This window comes from Eschrichtius robustus, chromosome 3 (genome assembly GCF_028021215.1).
Source record: "Eschrichtius robustus isolate mEscRob2 chromosome 3, mEscRob2.pri, whole genome shotgun sequence".
Classification (NCBI taxonomy): Eukaryota; Metazoa; Chordata; class Mammalia; order Artiodactyla; family Eschrichtiidae; genus Eschrichtius; species Eschrichtius robustus.
In genome coordinates this window covers 109,150,688-109,158,681 of record NC_090826.1, presented here as the reverse complement: position 1 = coordinate 109,158,681, position 7,994 = coordinate 109,150,688, and the positions used below count along the sequence as shown (strand labels likewise).

At 37.9% G+C, this 7,994-nt stretch overlaps 1 pseudogene; it reads left to right on the top strand.

Moving 5' to 3' along the window:
• Window positions 1–6,300: 6,300 nt before the first annotated feature.
• LOC137761275 (serine/threonine-protein phosphatase PP1-gamma catalytic subunit A-like) lies at window positions 6,301–7,265 on the top strand (annotated as a pseudogene).
• Window positions 7,266–7,994: the final 729 nt, after the last annotated feature.

Here is a 7,994-nt window from a genome sequence, read left to right as displayed (position 1 = left end):
CAAAAAAGGAGAGAGAAGTTAAAAAAAAAGAAAAGAGAGAGACTTGTTTATCCTCTAGTCTACAGGAAGTAAGTTGACAAGTACTTTTGATGTGATTTGTCTTGGCCACACTAGCTGCTGATGGAGACTAATTATGATTTTGTAAATCTTTCATCTATTAAAAACAGACAGAAAAGTGTAAAAAAAAAAAGAATTATACTAAGTTTCAGGGATTAAATGGATATAAAAAGATTTCAATATTTAATTCTATCTGTATGGGGACCAGATTAAGTGACACATGAACCTAGGTCTTGAAAAATATCTTAAGGCCCTTTCTGAGGTTCTGGAACCTAAAATATTGCTGTCACCAAAAGAGGAAATTGAAACTCTTTATAATGATTCCCAAGCAGTATCAATTCTAAAATAACTTAGCTGGCTAATAATAAATCAGCACAACTGGTTTTGCCATTTTTCACAGAATGTTTATTGAGCATCTGTTATTACCACTAGAAAGAGTTCACATTTATTGAATGCTTACCATGTGTCAGGCGCTACTTTATTTCTTGCTGTGCAAAAATTATTTATTTTTGTGTGTCAGTATTTATTACCATGTGGTAAGCAGTGTATTTAAAGCTACCAGGATGAAACAAATTAGTAAGACATGGCCCTGACTTCTATGAATGTTATAGACTAGTGACAGACATATAAACAACTGATATCAATATTATTAATAATATCAACCATAATAAAATAAATATGAATTATGGAAGCTCAGGAGTGAGTCATTCTTAATCGATTTTAGATGTGGTTTCATTGAAAACAGCTTTGAAAAATCTCAGTGAGCAGAGAAGACTAGGGATTGGGGTGGATGAGGGATTGGAGAGATTTGGGTTGGGGGTGAGGAGTAGGGTTAGGGGAGGGAGGTCGGCATATCAGGCTGAAGGTTCTGGGTGAACAAAGGCACCAAGAGAGCTGTGTGTGTGAATGGTAAGGGCTGCAGTGGCTCTAAATATAGGGTGCTAACACATATACATGGTAGAGCTGAGGACAGAAAGTAGGTTGGAGGTGAGTCCTGGAAGGCCTTGAAAGCCTCTCATGTCCCTAGAAGTTCATATTTTATTTTATAGACACTCAGGCATTTAGTAGGCATCAACTATTTTTTAGTAGGAGAAAGACACTATCAGATCTATATTTTAGCAATATTCCTCTGGCAGTGGTATAAAGAAAAAATAACAGATGAAGAACAAAATGGAGATGCAAGAAATTGGTAAGTCAACGTTTAGGAGACACTGCACATACTCTATTTCTTCTCAAAGAAAGAATACTTAATGGAAGAATGACTCCTGAACTTTTTTGAAGCTTGGGTATGGGTTTGGCAGATTGGGAGATGTAAAATGGCATTCAGACACAAAGAACAGTATACTGAAATGTGTAGCATGAGAGACCACATTCGATAATCTGCAAGTAGTTTTTGTTGAGCTTTGTAAAGACCAAAGACAAGCTTGAGAGGTGTCTGACTTCCAACTAGGCAAATTTACACATTTCTATTATTTTTATTTTTATTTTTTTTTGTCTTTCTGCATAAAGAACATCCCTTAGAACTTCCTTTTGTATGGCTATGTGGGCAACAAATTTATTTCATTCCTGTATGTATTTGGGTTTATTTCTAGATTTTCTATTCTGGTACATCAATATGTATATCTATCCTTGACCAGTATCACACATTTATAATGTTTTAATATCTAGTCAGGTTAGTCTTCCCCTTATTACTCTCTTTTTTTAGATTTTTTTCCTGAAGATTCTTGCTTTTTATTTTTTCCATGTGATCTATTGAATTAGCTTGTCAAGTTGTCTAAAATTCTGCTGGTATTTTTATTTGGATGACATTAAATTTATATCTTTAATTAGGGAAAATTGACCTCTTTATACTATTGAACCTTCCTATCTAAGAATAAGAGGTGCCTTTATATTTTGTCAAGTATTCTTTTGTGCCCTTCTTATAGATATTGCCCATTTCTTGCTAACCTCTTCTCTAGGGGGTTTATCTTTTATTATTTTTGCAGTTTAAATGGGGTCTTTTCCAATATAATTTCTAATTGGATGTATATTTGAAAGCTATTGATTTCTACTATATTAGTTTTTGTACTCAGCTACCTTACTTTGAATTCTCTTTTGGTTTATACATTTTTCAGTTGATTCTTTTGATTTTTTTTTTTTTTTGAGTATGTAAGCATATCATCCACAGAGGTAAGTTTTACCTTTTTCTTTCTCATTTTTACCTCTAATTTCTTTCTTGTCTGTTTGCATTAGGTAGTATCTCCAAAATGATGCTAAGTGATAGAATTGATAGGTCTTGACTTAGAAATATGATTATTTTTATAGATGCATGAAATTCCCTTATAAAAATGTATATAATTTATTTAAACTCCAATAAATGAATATCTATATTGTTTCCAGTGTTCTCAGTTACAAATTATTCTGTAATTAATGATTGATATTTTGACACAAAGAAGTTTTAAAATTATTGTAAATCAAATCTGTTATTACATATTTTTTATTTCTTTCATAATAACAATATTAGGTAACATTTATTGAGCTTAACTATGCAGCCCATACTGTGTTAAATGCTTTACGTATCCTTATTATTGCCATTCTACAGATATCAAATAGCTCCCCCAAGGTAACCTAGCTAGTAAGAGGCTGAGCCAGGAAGCAGACCAGGTCTTTTTTGTTTTTCTCTCTCCTTTTATATATTTTATTATTTATTTTTATTTTTAACTTGGTTATAGAATATTTTAAACATATATATGAAAGGAGAAAGAGAGTAGTAAAGTGAAGCGCCACATACCCATCATCTAGTGTTAACAATTATCAACATTTTCCAGTCTTGTTTCATCTATCCCTCCTCATTTTTTTTCAGTATTTTAAAGCAAATCCCGGATATTACTTTACTCATATAATGAGGGATTATGTGTAATCCTTCATTATACATCTCTGAGTGAGAAATTTTTTAATATAACCACCATGCCATTGGCACATCCAACAAAATTAATAATTATTTCTTAATATCATTTAATATTTAGTCCATTTAAAAGCCTCTCCTATTGTTTAAGGTGTCTTTTTACTGTTCGTTTACTCAAATTAGTATCCAAACAGTTTTACACATCGCATTTAGTTGTTAAGTCTACTGTATTCTTTGACAGTCACCTCCTCACCCTACACTCCCCCAAAACACACATACTTTTTTTTCCCTTGTAATTGATTTCATGGAGAAGCCAGGTTATTTGTCCAGTAGACTGTCTCATGCTCTGGATTTGGCCGATTGCTTGCTCTTTCTGAATCCAAGGTCCTAGTGCTCTTAGCTACCACAATATACTCTATTTCTCATTATCCTTCATAGATGTTGTGAGGAGTAAATGAAAACTTACAAGTGACAGCCCAGTAACTTTTTAAAATTTAATTTAATTTATTTATTTTTGGCTGCTTTGGGTCTTCCTTGCTGCGCGTGGGCTTTCTCTAGTTGTGGTGTGCGGGCTTCTCATTGCGGTGGCTTCTCTTGTTGCAGAGCATGGGCTCTAGGCACACGGGCTTCAGTAGTTGTGGCTTGCAGGCTCTAGAGCGCAGGTTCAGTAGTTGTGGCATACGGGCTTAGTTGCTCTGTGGCACGTGGAATCTTCCTGGACCAGGGATTGAACCCGTGTCCCCTGCACTGGCAGGCGGATTCTTAAGCACTGCACCACCAGGGAAGTCCAGCCCATTAACTTGTAGTGGCACAGGTATTATAATACTCCTGGCCAATTTTATTTTTTTACAGTACATATCCTTTTTGCTGAACCTTCAGGCTCTTATGCCCTTGAAAAGCCTTTATGAGTCAATGACAGCCTTCATAATACTTACAAACTAAGTTTGTCCACAGACTTCAGGAATCTAATTCTTCACCTCTGGACATTTATAGCCTAAGGTCTGCTTTCCTGTGTCGACTTAAAGAAAAACACACAAGGTAAAAGTTGTGAGTTAAGTTTTATTCAGGGAACTTACTGAGGACTATAGCCTGGGAAATAGCCTCTCAGTAGCTCTGAGGGGACTGCTCCAAAGAGATAGGGGGAGGAGCCAATACGTATATGATTTTTTTTGGCTGGAAAATACATGTAGTCAAGCATACATCTTGGTAAAAGATTACTGCAAATCACAAAGAACAGATATCTCAAGTTAATTATTTTAGTGCTTTTCTATACATGGAAGATGCAAGAATCTGGGGACATTGAAATTCTTGCTTAGCTATGCATCTTAACTATCTGTTAAGCACAGAATGTTTCATCCTATTTTTCCCATCCTGAATTCCCCTCAGGGAGCACTGTTGGTGGGAGGGCCACTGCACTGGGTTACCATTTAACCCTTTGTGTAATGGGATAATGAGCGACACTCTTTGTTCTTTTTGTTTACACCTGAGACTCTACATGTGGATTTAACAGAGCAAAGATGCTATGCTTTTGTAGATAACAGAAAATTCTAAGGAATTAACTGAAAAATTATTAGAACTAATAAATGAGCTCAGCAAAGTTGCAGGGTACAAGATCACTATACAAAAATCAATTTGATCTCTATACAGTAGCAGAACAAACTGAAAATGAAATTAAGGCAATTCCATTTACTATAGCATCAAAAAGAATAAAATACTTAGGAACAAATTTGAACAAGTGCAACAAACTTCAGTTATAAAATAAATAAGTCATGGGTGATCTCAGAGAGGCAGCAGTGAGTGGTGGCTCAAAGCGAGATCTTAATTCCCTGCCCAGGAATTGAACCTGGGTAGCCTGGATGAAAACCGGGAATCCTAGCCACCAGACCAGCAAGGGCTAGAGGCTAGAAGCTAATTTTTCTCTGGCTCTTGCCCCCAGTGAAAAATGCATTTCTCACGGAGGTAAAAAAACTGTAAAAACAGGTACAAAGTTTATTATTAGAGACATAGCACAACAACAAGTGGGAAAGCACACAGAGAAACAGTTTGTTTAGTTAAGGTAGAAGCAAGGCAGAGATGCCCACCCGGAGAGAAAGGGTGTGGGCATCCTCCCTGATCAGGAGGAGCGCAGTAAAGAGGCTATTAAGTCATTTATATAGGGCAGTTCTTCGGGGTCTTTGTCTTCCTTCTGGCTGATCATCTTGTTTTTGTCCCCCCTGGCTAATTTGTTTCAGGACCCTCCCCCTAGGTGCGCATATACCTCTCAGCCTAGATGGATCTCGATGAAAAGGCATCTGGGAGAAGCAAGACTCATTATGGCCTGGCGTTGTCCCCGGACTTTTGACCCCCCCAAGGAGCCTTTCTGCGCATGTATAGTGTCTCCCTTGCCCCAAGGAGAGGGGGGAAGCTGAGACTCTTGATCCTGTACTCAATCGAGGTTTTGCCCCTCTTTGTTAGTGCCATGACTGTTATCTTAAGGTGTCCACAAGAGACAAAGCCTGGCTATCTACCCTGTTTCTGTTGTTACTTCCATTTTGGAGGGCAAACAGGAGGCTGATTGTAAATGCCTAACCTGGAGCCCACCTACCTCCTGTCTCAGGAAATGCAAACAGGAGGCTAATAGTAAGTGTCCGACCTGAAGCTCGTCTTTTTATCGCCGCAAGAAATGTAAATAGGAGGCCAGTTGTAAATGTCTAACCTGGAGCCCATCTATCTCCTGCCTCATGGGGATGTAATGTACAGCATGACAGCTATAGTTAATAATACCGTATTGCATATTTGGAAGTTGCTAAGAAAGTAGATCTTAAAAGTTTTCATCACTAGAAAAAAAATTCTGTAACTGTGTATGGTGATGGATGTTAACTAGATTTATTGTGGTGATAATTTTGCAATCCATACAGATGCTGAATCATTACGTTGTACACCTGAAACTAATATAATGTTGTATGTCAATTATACCTCAATAAAAAAAAAAAGAAAGAAAGAAAGAAAGAAGTGCAAAACTTATACTCTGAAAACTACAAAACACTGTTGGAAAGAAATTCAGAAGACCTAAATAAATGGAAAGACATTGCATGTTCATGGACTACAGGATAATATTAAGATGTCAATACTCCCCCAAATTGATCTATAGGTTCAAAACAATCCCTATCAAAATCCTAGCTGGCTTCGCTCTCGTGGTTCCTCTGGGGAAATAAGGATGAAGCAGGGAGCGGGGCGATTGCGCAGGGGGCGGATCCAGCCGTGGCTTCTGCCACCGCCGCCACCACCATCTCCGTGCTCGTGGCGTGGGAAAGGAGGTGTGAATCCGGGGCGCGAGCCGGCGGCGGCGCCGCTGCTGCAGGGTCGGCGGCGGGAAGGCGATGGCGGATACAGATACACTCAACATCGACTGCATCATCCAACGGCCGCTGAAAGTGAGAGGGTCCAAGCCTGGTAAGAATATGTAGCTACAGGAGAATGAAATCAGAGGACTGTGCTTAAAGTCTGGGGAGATCTTTCTCAGTCAGCCTATCCTACTAGAACTTGAAGCACCACTCAAAATATGTGGTGATATCCATGGGCAATACTATGAGTTGCTTCGCCTTTTTAAGTATGGTGGTTTCCCGCCAGAAAGCAATTACCTGTTTCTTGGGGACTATGTGGGCAGGGGAAAGTCTCATTGGAGACTACCTGCCTCTTACTGGCTTACAAAATCAAATATTCCGAGAATTTTTTTCTTCTTAGAGGAAACCATGAATGTGCCAGCATCAATAGAATTTATGGATTTTATGATGAATGTAAAAGAAGATATAACATTAAACTATGGAAAACTTTCACAGACTGCTTTAACTGTTTACGGATAGCAGCCTTGGTGCGTGAGAAAATATTCTGCTGTCATGGAGGTTTATCACCAGATCTTCAGTCTACGGAGCATATTCGGAGAATTATTCGACCAACATCAGCTGGTCAAGGTCTTCCTTGTGATCTTTTGTGGTCTGATGCCAATAAAGGTGCCTTAGGCTGGGGTGAAAATGACAGAGGAGTGTTCACATTTGGTGCAGCAGTGGTTGCAAAATTTCTCCATAAGCATGATTTAGATCTTATATGTAGAGCCCATTCGGTGGTTAAAGATGGATATGAATTTTTTGCAAAGAGGCAGTTGGTCACTCTGTTTTCTGCACCCAATTATTGTGGAGAGTTTGACGATGCAGGTGCCATGATGAGTGTGGTTGAAACACTAATGTGTTCTTTTCAGATTTTAAAGCCTGCAGAGAAAAAGAAGCCGGATGCCGCGAGACCCGTAACACCTCTGAGAGGTATGATCACAAAGCAAGCAAAGAAATAGATGTCATTTTGACACTCTCTGTTGGGACTTATAACATATAGTACATAACCTTCATTTTTAAAACTGTAATGTGTGTTGGTCAGCTTGTTCAAATAGTGTTTGTGGCCCCGCCCTCTTCCATTTTTGGCTTAATAAATGGTATTTGCTGGTTATAACAGCAAATGACTCTCCACTCCCAAGGAAAAATGTTTTGTTTTGTTTAGTTCTCTGTTCCTTTTGCAAACAACTTTAATGAAGGTGTTAAAGCTGTACACCCCAGGACAGTTTATCCTGTCTAAGGGGTGAGTGTACAACTGATCTTTTTTTAATTCAGTACAGCCCATGAATAATGTAAATGTTCATTTTCTTTAGGATATAAAGAGGGCCCTAGGGTGCCCAATCTGTACCTGTTATTGTCATAAAATGCATACTATTGGATAAAAAAAAAAATCCTAGCTGGCTTCTTTGTAGGAATTGACATGCTGACCCTAAAATTCATATGAATATTAAAGAGATCCAGAATAGCCAAAACAATCTTGAAAAAGAATAGAGTTGAAAGAATAAAGTTCTTGAAAAAGAATATACTTCCCAATTTCAAAACTTACTACAAACCAACATAGTAACCAAGACCGTGTATTACTGGCCTAAGGATAGATTTATAGATCAATGGAATAGAATTAAGAATACAGAAATAAACTTTTATTTACGTTCAGTTGAGTTTCGACAAGGGTGCCAAGACAATATGACAGG